Below are 15,715 nucleotides of genomic sequence, written 5' to 3'. Positions count from 1 at the left end.
TTGAAAACAAAAGAGTAAAATAATTGTAGTAAGCCAGAAACAAGATCCAAAGCCTCTCAATAGACTGAGAATTAATGAGTCAAATCAATCAATCGATTTATATATATATATATACACACACATATATGTGTGTATATATATATATATATATAGTCTGTTTGTTTGTTTGTTTGTTTGTTTGTTTGTTTGTTTGTTTGTTTGTTTAAATAAGGACGAATGTAAAATCCTTCATTTCATTTAGGTCCAAAACCCCAACTTCACAGATGCAGAGACATAATAAAATAGAGAAAACTGTACAAATGAAAAAATATATAAGGCTTTACTTTATTGCAAAGCTCAGTTTGAATACAGAGCTCTCCCAAAGCTAATGCTACTTCATCCTACCTTGTATACATAAGGCATCAAGAACTGAGTTTTGATTTATTGTGTGCAATCTCACTTCAAGTGCCATGTTTAATTCAGGGAACCCAGATATTTTCAGAATAATTTGGACCAACCAGAACAAATGCAAAGAACAGAAACCTCACAAAACTCATGGGAAAGGTCTGCATCTTATTATTATCTGTGTATCTGTTCCCATGCTTAGCACACTATGTTGCCCAGTGCTCCAGTTTTACAGCCTCAGGGTTTCAAAATAATCAATGCCTGTCACATAATAGGCACTTAGTAAAAATCAGTTAAATAATTAAATGAGTAAAGACAAATCTTACTGCTTTTGTATCGTTTTATAGATTTAAGATCCCTTCATTTGCTTTATGTAACCAATATCACTGGGTCCCCTATCTCCCTTAATGGCTTAAGATTGGGGTTTTTTTTAACAAATAGGGTGTTATTTCAAAATAACTAAAAGATTTTTATAGTATCTCCATTTATGTCTTTTATGTGGAATTTTGTTAAGTCTGGTTTAATGTGAACAATCCTGCTTGAAGAAGCTAAGAGTACAGACAGTATCAATAAGGATCAATTCCATTCCTAACATTCTATGAACACCTATGACTCTGGCTTGAGCCAAAAGAAAACAAGTCTCAAATGGAAAGGAATCAACAAGAAAGACTGATTTATTTGTATTATTTAAGTGCATGTTGATTTCATTTTGCTATGTGAGTCATTATGGCCCCCTGGTCAGTTGGATATTATACGTGAACCATTCTAGGAAAATTTCCTAAAAAGCCTATATAATTGCATGTGAGTCTATGTTATGATAATGCCTTAGGCTGGATTTATGCCCTTCAAAAGGTGAATTCATATATCTCTGAAATAGAAAGTCTTTTTTCAGGATGTCATCTGTTATCATTAATCCAACATCATGCGATGACACAAAACCCTCTCTCTGTATGCAGAGAGAACCACAAAATTCCCTAACCCCTCCAATATACAAATCAATGCAAAGTCACAGATTTTGGGTTCCCAGAACAGGTCATCTCCATCCCCATCATACATTACAGCGGTTCTCAACCTGTGGATCGTGACCCCTTTGGGGTCGAATGACCCTTTCACAGGGGTCGCCTAAGACCATCGGAAAACAAAAAGATACTTACATTACAATTCATAACAGTAGCAAAATTACAGTTACAGAGTAGCAACGAAAACAATTTTATGGTTGGGGGGTCACCACAACATGAGGAACTGTATTAAGGGGTCACAGCATTAGGAAGGTTGAGAACCACTGCACTATTAGGTGCATATTGTACAGGAAGAAAATGAGGTAGGATGAACGTGAAGGACCAGGGTTTCTCCCACAGCTGGAAAAAATAAACACAGTTGGCTACAGCAACAGTGTTCCAAACACTCACCCATCCAGCCTCTGCACAATTAAGCAATTTTGATTTTTAAAATGGATTTACTTTTTTATTGAACCACAAATATTTTGAAGTACATATTTTAAAAGCATCAAGCTACAGGATGGGCAAGACTGCACAGCAACAATTAAAACCAAACAAAAAGAAAAAAAAACAGGAGTTGTTAATAGACAGCAAGAGTCAGTAATTTACTTCCTCTACTCATTCAAAATGATACTTTCCTTAAATTTTCTAGCTTATCCATTGAAGTATAATACAGAGGGTGCCAAAAAAATGTATACACATTTTGAGAAAGGAAAAAAACTTAAAATTGTAATACTCAATCTATACCAATAACAAAAGATGAATACAAGTCACGCTTGACTTCTGCAATTACAGGAGGTGCTCAAAGTGGTTACCATCAGCGTCCAGACACTTCTGATTATGGCGAACTACTGCTTGAGCAACGTTGACCAAAGTGTCCACTTGTATACATTTTTTGGCACCCTCGGTACATCCACACCATAAATACATATAGTGTGGATGATCATCTAGGAAAAACACTGGTATCAGATTTAAGTATTTTAATTACTTAATAAAATCGTTTGTTCATATAAAGTATAAAAAAATGGAAGACAACATTACTAGATGAAAGAGCTGCGCTGTGAGTGAGACTAGAGGACTGGCTAATGCATGGCATGCATGTCACCAGCTTCCTCTAGAGCCTGCACAGATACCTTTAACCCCAGCACTTCCCATGGTATGGAGACACAGCCTCACCATCCCAACTCAGCTTGACAACCAGCCCCTTTCATCTGAAATAAAACATATTAACCAACTCCAACTTGGATTCATAATGGATTCATATACAACTTAAGGTGAACTAATTGCCTAGATTGTTCTCTATCCATGTTTATTATGCTACGTGACACATAACTATCTCACTATTTTAAAGTAACATTCACGGCCGGCCAAGTGGCGCGTTGATTAAGAGTTGGCTTGGGATGCCAGCTCTGAGCAACAGGGCCCTGGTTCAGATCCCACATCAGGGCCAGTGATGCTGCGCCCTCTACAGCTAAGATGGTGAACAACATCTTGACCTGGAGCTAGGCTGCCGTGAGTCACCAGCAATGGTGTAGGCTGCAGTGGAGCTGCAGTGGGCTGCCATAAGCTACCGTGAGCTGCCGGCAGCCAGCATGAGCTGCCAAGAGCTGCCCTGAGCAGCTGTCCAATGGCCTGCGGCCGATCTGCCTCACCCAGGAAGAGCGCAATGATAATACCAACATGGGCCAGTGAAGCGACATCCTCCACAACTAGACTGAAGAACAAAAAGACAGCAACTTGTTGGCTCCCCTTCCCTGATTCCCCAATAAAATCTTTAAATAAATAATAAAATAACATTCACAGAATCTTGAACATGCATACAAAGGCACTTATAATATGCTAGGCACTCTACTACACGCTTTACAATTATTATATCTTTGGATCCTCACTATGTTAGGTACTGTTATTATTGCCATTTTAAGGGGAGAAAACTGAGCCTTCGGGAGGCTAAACAAGCTCCTCTGAAGATGCCCAGGGATCATTGTGGTAGGTCAGTTAGGTCCTCATTCCGAAAGCTGTGCCCTTAGCCACCACACTGTACTACCTCCCTCCCCTTTTCTTCTCAAAGACTCATTATCTACCTGATACTCTACTTACCTTGAACAGGAGAACTTCACATTCTTGGCCCTAACAAAGTGAAAATCCCCTGAATTCACAACTGCACAATACTTTGTTTAACCACTGCACATGGTCCTAACGCTAAACACTGAACATTCGATTTAAATATGATTAATATTGTTGTGAGTACTACCCCAAATGCAATATTGCTTAGAAGAATTCCTTCACCTAGCAGATAAACTTTAAGAGGGATGTCAGTGCAGTAGAGCTGTGCACAGTGATCATGTTCTTAGGCTGTGAAAGGTGGAATGGGGACCACCAAGAGCAGGAGGGAAAGCTATGTGTCTCAAATGTGCTCCCGGACATTAGAATTTTCCAAGTAACCAATGGCCCAAAAAAGAAATTATCAAACCAAAAAGACAACATGCTCACATAATTAAATTTTGAAACTAATAGATCAACTTTAGACAAAAGAATATTTATTATGTTAATTTATTATGTTAATTTATCTGTTCATAAATTACTCCCCTGCCAGGATAACCATATTCTTGGATGGTATCATGTAGCCTACAATGAACACAGACCACAAGTAATTAGAAAAATATACCCCAAATAACCTCAGTCCTAAGCATTTCAAAGAAAATCTCTGAAAGATATATGGTTAGTCTGTTTTCTAGATGTCTCAGAAGGTTCCAGAAGCTACCCACCATCAAAGAGAAGCATGAACCCCAGGAGAAACCTGACACCCACAGAAATACTTGTTATAATTCCAAAGGCAGTGAGTATGGGGGATGTGAGGGCTAGAAGATATCAACCATGTTCTAGTCAAGGCCAAATGTGGAGGGGAAGTGAGAGGGACTAGAAAGCAAAGCATGAAATTATTTACCTACTAACAGTGATTTATGAGAAGTTAGATGACTGTCACCACCTCATGGTGGTGCAGGCTTGCTACTTCTGACAACAGCGCTGTAGTTCTCAAATTCCATTTGCCTGGGAACCTCCTGATGCACATGTTTATAACAAGGATTCCTGGGCCCTATTTCCCAAGATGCTGAGCCAGTAGAGATGATGTAGTGCCCATGGATGAGCACTTTTAAAAGCGCCACATGGGATTCTGACTCAGGTGGTTCTAGGTTGAGAGGCTATCAAATTTCCTTTGGACACTAGGTCCCAATTCTAACAGCTGCTACCAAGAGACAGAGAGAACTTCTTGGTGGGTGAGCAAGGCCTTGGCAAGGCTCTCCACGGGTATGAAGGATTTACACAGCAAATCCACAGTCTGTTTATCAGAGAAGTATATCATAACTACTAAAGAACAGCACATATAATAAGTGAATTCTCCGTTCTTTACACACCCAAAAATCAAATAAACAGTAACAGATGCAGAAGAAAAGGAAAACATCAATTAAGCATTTTTTTTTCTTACTAAACTCAGTTATTATAGATGACACCTTAACTGTGTGTTCTTATTCTTATTTCTAGTATTTGTCAGGGGATGGGAGAAGGGTAAGTTGCACACCAGAGCAGCATTCAAGATGCTTGCTTTTAAGAGACTAAGTTACAAATATATTAATGATTTTTAATATTGAAATCAAATACCAGGATGTGTTTCTATATCTCCTGTTATGGGATATAAAATTCATATACATATTCATGTGCTGAAGTCGAAATGTCCAGTACCTCAGAATGTGTAGGGTCTTTAAAGAGGTAATTAAGTTAAAATGAGTTCACTATGGTAGGCCTTAATCCAGTGTGACTGGTGTCCTTATAAGAAGAGAAAATTTGGACTCAGGAAAGATGATGTAAAGACACAGGGAGAAGGCAGCCATCTCTAAGCCAAGGAGAGAGGCTTCAACCCTGTTGACACCTTGACCATGGTCTTCTGGCCTCCAGAACCGTGAGAAAATAAATTTCTGTTGTTTAGTCCACCCAGTCTGTGGTACTTTGTTATGGGAGCCCTAGCAAACTAATACATGTCCCCATATAAAAAGCAAGGCAATCCTATTTCATCTGACACCATCCTTAAGACAGTGTATACCTTGTCCTAGTTCTAAAAGGAAGCCAGTCTTGTCCAGTTGACACTCTGGACTAAGACTGAGAAAAATGAAGGAGAGAACGAAGCACCAGATGTTCAACTTACCACTCTGTGATACCTTGAAGTCCATGCAACCACTACTGCTCATTTCCTGTGGCTCCTTTCCCCATCCTGGGTTTGCAGGAGCAGAGTGGGGACTGGGGAGGGGAGGGCTGTGAAGGAAGAAGTCCAATATTCACAAACCCTAAAACCAACTGGCTTTCTCCTTTCCTTCTTATCAGGCAAGAGGACAGATGGCTCCTTTCCATTTTCTAGAGGTGGCCTCCTTTGGTTTTATTATTATTAAATGTATGCAAATATGGGTAGGCTGTTTTACATGGGGGAAGTGTTTATCTGCATAAGGGTAGGGAGTATATTTGGAAAGATTTCATTTTTGGAAGAAAAAGACGGGCTCCATTTCACCTGGTCAAAACACTTCACCTAAGTAAGATGCATTCATTCATGCGTAGAAAAGGCCCAGGCCTCTGCCGGAGAGCAGCTTCCTGGCATGTCCTGGATTTTGATGGAGTTGTTGTGAATGGACATTTCTCCTGCTGCCTGAATTACTTACCAGACAGGCACTGAGAGCCTAACTTCCTCTTTCGGATAATTCCAGTCCTTGCTGATTAGCCTTCTGAACAGCTACCTTCCTATCCTCTCCCAGGAGTCCTTCCTCATTCTTCTTCCATATTAGTGACAGAGAAGCCGGAGAAAGGATAATGCTTAAAAAAAAAAAACTTAAGAAAAGTTACCTTATCCGAAAGGTTACTAGATGAGTTCCTCCCTCTCTTCTTTGCTTTAGTAAAAAATACTCAGCATCCAATCCCTTCTTAGGCTGTACAATTTTATAACTGCCCCAAACAAAGCTGGTTCTTAAAGAGAACTAATATATATACACTCCCTCCACATATACACCCCCATTGCTAGAACATTCTAAATACTTCTGAACATAACCAATTTTTAAGCCAGTTGCCTATAGGTAAGAAACTACTTTAAAGGGCTCTATTCTTACGTAAGAGAACTTGTCAATTAACAAACTCAACTTCCTCATGCCTTCAGTATGGACATCCAGAGTATCAAAAAGAATCAAGGCCGTAATTGTTTACAAGGTATTAAATAAATAAAAACCCACAAACCAACAGCGACATTCAGAAAAAAAGGGTGAGTGAGATAAATTCTTTACAGAAAAATGCCAGCAGGGCTAGCTGAGTGGTGCATTGGTTAAGAGTTGGCTTGGGGGCCGGCCGAGTGGCGCGATGGTTAAGAACTCGCTTGGGATGCCAGAGGGCCCCGGTTCGGATCCCACATATGAGGGCCAGTGACACTGCCCTCTACAGCTAAGATGCTGAACAACAGCTCAACCTGGAGCTGGGCTGCCGTGAGTCGCTGGCAACGGCGTAGGCTGCAGTCCCTGTGGCAGTGGGTTGCCATGGGCTACCGTATGTAGCCAGCAGCCGCAGTGAGCGGCCATCCAGAAGCTGGCGACTGATCTGCCTCGCCAGGGAAGAGCGCAATGATGGTGCCAACTTGGGCCAGTGAAGCAACGTCCTCCACAACTAGACTGAAGAACAAAACGACAGCAACTTGTCTGTTCCCCTTCCCCCAATTCCCCAGCACTGTTCCCATCCCCCCAATTACCCAATAAAAATCTTTAAAAAAAAAAAAAAAGAGTTGGCTTGGGAGAACCAGCTCTGAACAGCAGGGCCCCAGTTTGGATCCCACATGAGGGCCAGTGACGCTGTGCCTTCTGCAGCTAAGATTGTGAACAACAGCTCTACCTGGAGATGGGCTGCCGTGAGCCGCCATGAGCTGCCATGGGCCGCTGTGAGCGGCTGTCCAATGGCTGGCAAGCAACTGCCTCACCCAGGAAGAGCGCAATGATCACAATACCAACATGGGCCAGTGAAGCGACGTCCTCCACAACTAGACTGAAGAACCAAAGGACAGCAACTTGTCGGTTCCCCTTCCCTGATTCTCCAACGCTGTCCCTCTCCCCCAACTCCCCAATAAAATATTTTAAAAAAAATGCCAGTAACTCAATACCAAAGCAAAGAAAGAACTGCAAAGTCCCCATATGGCTACTCCCGTGTAATACCTGACTCAGGCAGGGATCAAAGGAAGCAAAAAACTTGGCTGAAAGTTGTTAAGAAATAGGATATATGCACTTTGCCAAAAATTACCCCACAAATTTCTACTAACTGCAAAGGAAAACTGTACTTTGACAGTGGAAAGATCTGGCAGTCATTAACTCTGCATCAGTAATACTGAGACAGCAAGATACAATGCAATATGAAATTCACAGCAACACCTATGAAGTAGCTTGGGCAAAAATGTTTGCTACGGTTTGAATGTCTGTGTTACCCCCAAAATTCATATATTGAAATCCTAACCCCCAAAGTATTATGTATTAGGAGGTGGGGCCTTTGAGTGATGATTAGGTCATAAAGGTGGAACCCTCGCAAATGGGATAAGTGTCTTATAAGAGACCTCACAGAGCACCCTAGCCCCTGTCATGTGAGGCTACAAGGAGAAGTCTGCAATCCAGAATAGGACCCTCCCCCAACCATGCTGGCACCCTGATATCTGACTTCTAGCCTCCAGAACGGAGAGAAATAAATGTCCGTTGTTTATAAACCACCCAGTCTATGGTACTTTGTTATGGCAGCCTGAACGGACCAAGACAATGTTCAACCCGAATCCACTCACACTTCTAACTTACAGTTTACAGGAAATACACACGAACATGAATACGTAACTGACTCAAGGGAAAATCATCAAGAAACCCATAATGTGGGACATTCTCCAAGACAAGTAGCCCAGACGCTACAAAACAATAAAGGAGGAGATATGGGGGGTGTTCTAAGTTAAAAGAAACTAACATAACCAAATGCAGTGTGGGAAACTTGATTAGACCCTAATGTTGAAAAAAAAAGTTATGACATGTTTTGAATAAGCAGGGAAATTTGAAAATACTGGATATTAGATGATAAAACAATCATTGTTCATTTTCTTAGGTGTACTATTATAGTAATGAGCGGGGAAATATCCTTACTCTTAGCAGATGCATTCTGAAGTATTTAGAGCTGAAATGCTCTGATGCTTGACACTTGAGAGAGAGAAGGAGAGAGAGAAAAGCAGGAACAGCAAATGCTAGCTGTTTGCTGGTGCAGTGTACTGGCATGGTATACCTGAAGCTCTTTCCTTCTGCACTAACTGCTCTGAAGTTATGCCCCACTCTGCCATGTTATTCCCACTCAAGGGTCTGTCATTCATGCAGTGTCTCCGGGCATGGGTTTCTGCACTGGCTTCGTTATCAGCAGCAGGGGCCTCGGTCTCCTGTGTTGGCATTGGGTTTCCTTTCAGAGGCATACCTGGGAGCACCCAAGCAGGCAGAGAAAGCTGTTCCACTCCTGAATTCCTTATTTCCTATAGGCAATGAGGTGGAAAGGGAGGCCTGAGCTATGGCTGCACCCAGTCTGGTTTGGCTGACAAGGTTTTCCAGCTGCCCAACTATTCATACATGCTAATCATTAACCACACAATGGAGTACAGCCAACCTGAGCCCTCTGCAGGCACAAGAAAAATCCCAAATAGTTTCACATAATAACACTGACAACCCCAGTTCTTGAATACTTACTGTGTGCCAGACACCATTCTAAGTGTTTTGCATGTATCGTAACTGCATCTGGATTTCCAGATGTGGTCAATCTTTATCACATTAAATACGACACTCAAGTAGTGACTGAAATGCTCATTGTAGGTAAAGGCTAAAGAGTAATTTGTAATATTATTCACACTCAGAAGGGTAAGTCATCATTGCTTGAATAAATGGGAATTGGTACTGCGGGTGGGAGGACGTTCACTGTTTCTCTCCTAAAAACCATTAATGCAAAACTTCAAATTCTTGCATGCCTAAGCATCCATAGCCATTTATCATGAGAAAGAATGTATCACAATCAAAATCACAGCTTGCTCCCAGCTGTCTACCATGGCAATCAAAGCAAGAGAAGCAAAGATATATTACCTTATCCAGTTGTTCCTCCCGGGCTGAGCTAATGCCACAGTTCTTTTCACACATTAGTGTTAGAAGAGCCAAAGGACTAGAGCAGATGTTTCCCTCCTCAGAGTCACTGCAGCTAGTTATTAATGGGGGGTGGTGGGGGTGGGGGGTGGAAATTAAGCTTCAGATATCCCATGGGGATAGAAGAAAGGAGAAAAAGGACCTTTTAACATCCACCAAGTTAGGCAGGCATTCCAGTCTCGGAGAGCGACAGCTAAACATGTACAAAAAAGAAGTGTGGCAAACCATGCAGCAAGTGACTCTAGTATTTAACTACACAGTAACTGTATCTACATAGTAACTATACAGAAGAGAGCAATTTTTTATTAATAAAATAGGAAGCTCCACTGGAATATCAGGCAATAATTAGAACAGAAGGGTAACAGAATATGCCACCCCAAAACATGACTGTTGGAATTCAGGACATGCCCTCCACCCAAAATACGCCACTTCGGAATACTGATTATTTTGAACTGTGGGTACTTGAAAAACAGCAAATGCAGGGAAAGGCTGTCTCTGAGCTCCCCTATCTGCTTAAAGACAGATCCTCCCAAAGAAGTTCAGTTGTCACAAATCCCCCTCCCCGGGAGTTTCCTCAACCAGGAAAGACTGAGTCCAGGAGACTAGAAGTCACACCACACCCGGAAAAACTTTGTCACACACAATCATATCTCCCATCTATTCTTCAAGGGTCCATCCATCTTTCCCAAAAATCATTTCCTCTCCCCTAAGAGGCCTACATCCCTCCTCCCCTTTGCCTATAAAGATGGTATTTAAGCCTGAACTCTTAAGCCCCCTTGGGAAGATTTTCCTCTGGGTATGTCCCATGTACACATGAGGTATGCATGTTAACAAACTTGTTTTTGTTGTTGTTGTTTTCTTGCTAACCTGTCTTTTATTATAGGGAGGGTCTTAGCCAAGAACTCAAAAGGGTAGGGGAAAATTATTTTTCCTCCTACAGAATGAATGGACATCACCACAGGCAACGACATGGATGCAATCTTATCAAGGGTTCACCAAAAGAAGCCAGACCCTCAAAAGTACACATTATGATTATATAAAATGTATCTGTATAAATAATTTGTTTATTTGAAAAATTTTAATTTAAAAAATAGTTTTAAATGTATTTAAAAATACGTACATACAATTCAAACCAAGCAAAAATAATGAATGCTGTTAGAATTCTGAATGACGATTCTTTTTAGAGAGACAGGTAGTCCCTGGGAAGAAGCGCCACCAGCAGGGGCTGCCTCTGGGTGCCGGTTAGGCTCTACGACGTGATGTGGGTGCTGGTTACACAGCTATGGGCAGTGTGTGAAAATGCCCTGAACTGCACTTTTCCAGGTGCACTTTTCTCTGTGTACATTTTACGTCAAAAAAAGCACAATTTAAAATACGAAGATAACTTAATATTCCCACACCAAGAGACCTCTGACTTCCACGTTGGAAACCACCTCAGAAATGATGGTGGTCCATAAAAACAGCGCCTTCAGGGTCGTGAGAGGGTGAGGCAATTAGAAAACAACCTCTAAGTCTAGCTGTAAAGCGAAATGAGACACAGTCCCCGCCATAGCACAAATAACTCCACGGGCATTAGCAAGACTTGCTGGGGGGAGTAATTACAAAGGCCTTTGATCTGCTACTATACCATCTATCTGGATCTCAGAGGCCAGTCAACACTCTGAGCTGTTTACAGGACCAAGCCCTGATCCCGGCCCTTTGCGTGGCAACAGCTGAATTTGAGACCTAGGTGTCACTACTGTCCTGAAATTAACACATGATTAAAACAAGACGCCACTAAGTTAACTTCAGTCTGGTCTTTGTCAGCAGGATTCCCATCAGATAGCCAATCTCCCTGTCCCAGGCTGGCATTTCTCCTAAAAGTATTGGATTCTTTCAAAGGAAGGAAGAACAGAGGACTTGAGAGAAACAGCACAGCCTGCCACTTCAGGCTGCCCAGTCTTATTTGACCTTCATGCCTACTGTTAGGGGTTGAACTGTGTCCCTTAAAATTCATATGTTGAAATTTAGACCCCCAGTATCTCAGAAGGTGACCTTATGTAGCAATAGGGTTGTTGCAGATGCAATTTGTTAAGATGAGGTCAGACTGGGGCCGGCCGAGTGGCACGTTGGTTAAGAACTGGCTTGGGACACCAGAGGGCCCCGGTTCGGATCCCACATATGAGGGCCAGTGACACTGCCCTCTACAGCTAAGATGCTGAACAACAGCTCAACCTGGAGCTGGGCTGCCATGAGTTGCTGGCAATGACGTGGGCTGCAGCCCCTGCTGCAGTGGGTTGCCATGGGCTACCGTGTGTAGCCAGCAACCAGCGTGAGTGGCCAGCAGCCGCAGTGAGCGGCCATCCAGAAGCCGGTGACTGATCTGCCTTGCCCAGGAAGAGTGCAGTGATGGTGCCAACTTGGGCCAGTGAAGCAATGTCCTCCAAACTAGAATGAAGAACAAAAGGACAGCAACTTGTCTGTTCCCCTTCCCTAATTCCCCAGCGCTGTTCCAATCCCCCAATTCCCCAAAAAAAAAATAAAAAAAAAAAAAAAAAGATGAGATCAGACTGGAATTGGGTGGGCCCTAATCCAACATGACTACGGTCCTTATAAAAGGGGAAAATTTGTGCGTGCATGCATGCATACACACACACACACACACACACACACACACACACGAAGAACACCATGTGAAGACTGGAGTTACGCTGCCACAAGCCAAGGCTAGGAGAGAGGCCAGGCACAGATCCTTCCTTAGTGCCTTCAAAGGGAGCACGACCTGCTGACACCTCAACCTCAGACTTCCAGCCTCCAGAGCTGTGAGGAAATACATTTCTGTGGTTTAAGCCACTCAGTTTGTGTTACTTTGTTATGGCCGCCCTTGCAAACTAACACCTCTACATAGCCCAGGTCTGGCAATGTTGGTTAGCAAGGTAGTTCTATCGTTATCTTGGAGAGGAAGAAGCAAATACAGAGAAATAAAGCAGACTGCTTTACGTCACAAAGCCACCACTGACCGAGATCACAATTCAGGAATCAAGAAAAAGTGTGCTGTGAAAAGTTGTGAGAAGTAAACGCATGAGAGAAGTAAATTCTCTTTCCCGGGAGGCCTGCTAACTCCTCTGTCTAGGATGGTTCCAGATGGTTCTGTCCAAAAAGAAAGGTGGCTGAAGTCTGTCCCTTTCCTTTTTTAAGTTACGCCAACTCCAGCATAACTTCCCCCTAGACTGGTAACTTCCACTGCAGGAATGAATTACTTTTCAAAGGCCTGAATCTGCTAAAAAGAATCTGGTTACTGAAAATAAGACAAGAAAAAAAGAGAATATGAATAGAAATGACATTTTAATACATAATAAGACTCCAAGGAAGGCTACTAGTTCAGAAGCACTTCTGAACTTTAATATAGAATTAATCTACACTGTCTTCCAAAAATGTCAGTCCAGCAAAAACCTGGCACAATGGTGTCCATTTCAAATGCAGCCACAGTGGGGGGAAAAAATGAACCCCTGCAAGTAATCAGCATTAGGATGGGTTTTATGAATTGATCTCTGGTATATGCCAGCGATGACTGAAGTCCAAATTACAGCAAACATCAGTGATATCTAGATTCAATTTAATATTAGCTGGAAAAATATGGTTAGAGTTAAATTTTATGAAATGGAAGCCCACTCATTTAAGAAATATTGATTGGGGTCGACTGGATTGCTCAGTTGGTTAGAGCGTGTGCTCCTAACAACAAGGTTGCCGATTCAACTCCCACATGGGATGGTGGGCTACACCCCCTGCAACTAGAGTGAAAACGGCAACTGGACTTGGGGCTGAGCTGCGCCCTCCACAACTAAGATTGAAGGACAATAACTTGACTTGGAGCTGAGGAGTCCTGGTAAAACTCAATGTTCCCCAATAAAGGTAAAAAAAAAAAATCACCTTTAAAAAAATATATTGATTGAGCACTTGCTACATACAGGACACCAGTCCACGCACTGAAAGTCAGACCCAGCAATGAACAAAATAGATACGAGCCCTGCCCTCATGGGGCTTAAGAGTAGGGTTCACAGGCTGGAGTTCAGAGGTAACTCACACAATGGTGCTTGCTGGTCCTTAAAGGAGAAAATTGTGTAACAACAATCTTAGAAATTTCTATTTGTTCTTCTGAGTTTGAAAATTAGCCAGACCTCCACGACTATCGTTGAAAGCAGTACCAGGGTCTTGGCGCAGGCTCCTCAGAGGTACAGTGTATGGGAGGCAGGAGTGTTCCACTTAGCATGTGCACCAACCTCAGAAGCAGACCGAAGTATATATTATAGCTTGAGAAAGCCAGTCACTGATTTCATCCCTAAAGGACCCAGTGACTCAAGAGGCAGCACTTATCCTGGCTGACAGCTTCACATTTCAAATCATTGGTTTCCAGAAAAGAATTCTGCCCTCCAACATACTCAGATGTGACAACGGCAAGGCATTCCTTGAACGGAGAGGGACGCAAAGGCCAATTCGAATGACGATCAGTGATGTCAGGAAACAGCCAGGTCTCTGTCAGGGATCTTGGCACTTTCCCAGAGGGAGGTAGGGGTGCAAGGTGAGACCAGTATTCCCTCTACCTCCACATATGAGATTCCTCCATCCTTCGAGGCCCCTCCTCAGGCCTGACACTGTGGCACTGTGACCCGACATTGTCAGGTCAGCCTACCAGGCAAACTGATGGTGTTGACTATCACATTCCCCATGTAAATTCTACCATTTCCCTTTCCTACTGAGGACGGAGTTCAGAAAAAGCCTCTTCAACTAAGTCAGCCTCTCGTGAAACGGCTGCAGCTGCGTTTGCTTCAAAGAGCAACAAGTCAGCTTCAGGCACAGCTACAGCACCAGGGCTTGATGCCTTTCCAGCTCCCCTTCTTTCTTAATGACATCGGCTCACTTTCAGCCAAATGACAAATTAAAAGTTAGATGCCAGCATGATTAACTTCAGTTTTTACATTATTAAACTCGCAATGTATCTGCTGAAACTATGCCCAGCACTTGGAGGACAGTGGCACTGTGCTAATGGTGCTGATTTGTCACTGTGCCACAGGTGAGCTCAAAAATGGAACAATTATAATTGTGTGTGTTCATGTGGATAGGCTCAGCTCACCAACTTTAAAGAATAAGGTACATGAAGAAGAAAGGGCGAAAACTTTAAAGGCCACTCCCTTCCAATCACTTTAAAAACAGTCCTTTGAAGAGCCAGCTGCTCCAGGGGAGTCCTAGGGAAAATTTTTGAAACTACTTCTTACTACCTGTCACATTGTCTTTAAGAAAAATCAAAATGTATAGGAATACAATGGCTTCCAAATACAAAGGGAACATATTTTTCAGTTAATCTATTATGTCCAGATGGCTATTTAAGCCATTCCAGAAAGCAAACCCCACACCCCCTGGGCTGATGGAACGCTAGTAAGTTGCACTGCTCTCCAGCACTTCCTGCAGACATAACTGGGGGCTGTTTATGCTCTGGGTACACCCCACCCCAATTGTGGGCATTTTTTTGCCTTATCTTTTCAAAGTTGCAAGAGATGTCCTGGAAATTAAAAACAAGCCATCAGGGCATTCTGTGGCATTGAACACGACGTTGCTCCAGGCCGTCCATTCCAAACAGCCAGTAGTTTGGTCATAGCCAGAGGGACAGGGTGTCAGCTCCACAAATTACAAATGTCTCAAGTACAAAAGGGGTAGGGGTAGGGGGAAGCCTGCAACTATGCATATCCTAGGTTAGGGATGTCTTCATTTCTCCCTACTCCAGAGTTTTTTCCTCCTCTGTCTCTCTAAATAATCACATGCAACCCCAGCACATATTAACCTTGACACAACACTGCTAAGGAATTTACAAAAATGCCATGAACACCTCAGATTTTCAAACATTCATGATTACTGAAGCAACCCAAGTGTCCATCAATAGACAAATGGATAAAGATGATGTGGTGGTGTGTATATACAGAAGGTGCCAAAAAGAATGTATACACATTGTAAGAAAGGGAAAAACTGTATTAAAATTGTAATACTCAGTATATACCATTAACAAAAGATGAATGCAAGTCATGTGTGCACATTTTTTTGGCACCTCCGGTATATATATATATATATATATATATATATATATATATA

The 15,715-nt window shown here is 42.3% G+C and overlaps 1 protein-coding gene across 1 annotated transcript in view; it reads right to left on the bottom strand.

Moving 5' to 3' along the window:
• LYPD6B (LY6/PLAUR domain containing 6B) overlaps positions 1-5,655 on the bottom strand; it is a 118,341-nt gene extending 112,686 nt beyond the window's left edge. The window contains exon 1 of the mRNA XM_019646512.1: positions 5,581-5,655. The gene's annotated coding sequence lies outside the window, so the exon portion shown is untranslated. The remainder of the gene's footprint in view (positions 1-5,580) is intronic.
• Between the last annotated feature and the right edge of the window lie 10,060 nt (positions 5,656-15,715).

Source organism: Hipposideros armiger, unplaced genomic scaffold, assembly GCF_001890085.2.
Source record: "Hipposideros armiger isolate ML-2016 unplaced genomic scaffold, ASM189008v1 scaffold_104, whole genome shotgun sequence".
NCBI lineage: Eukaryota > Metazoa > Chordata > Mammalia > Chiroptera > Hipposideridae > Hipposideros > Hipposideros armiger.
This window is presented reverse-complemented; position numbering and strand designations above follow the sequence as displayed.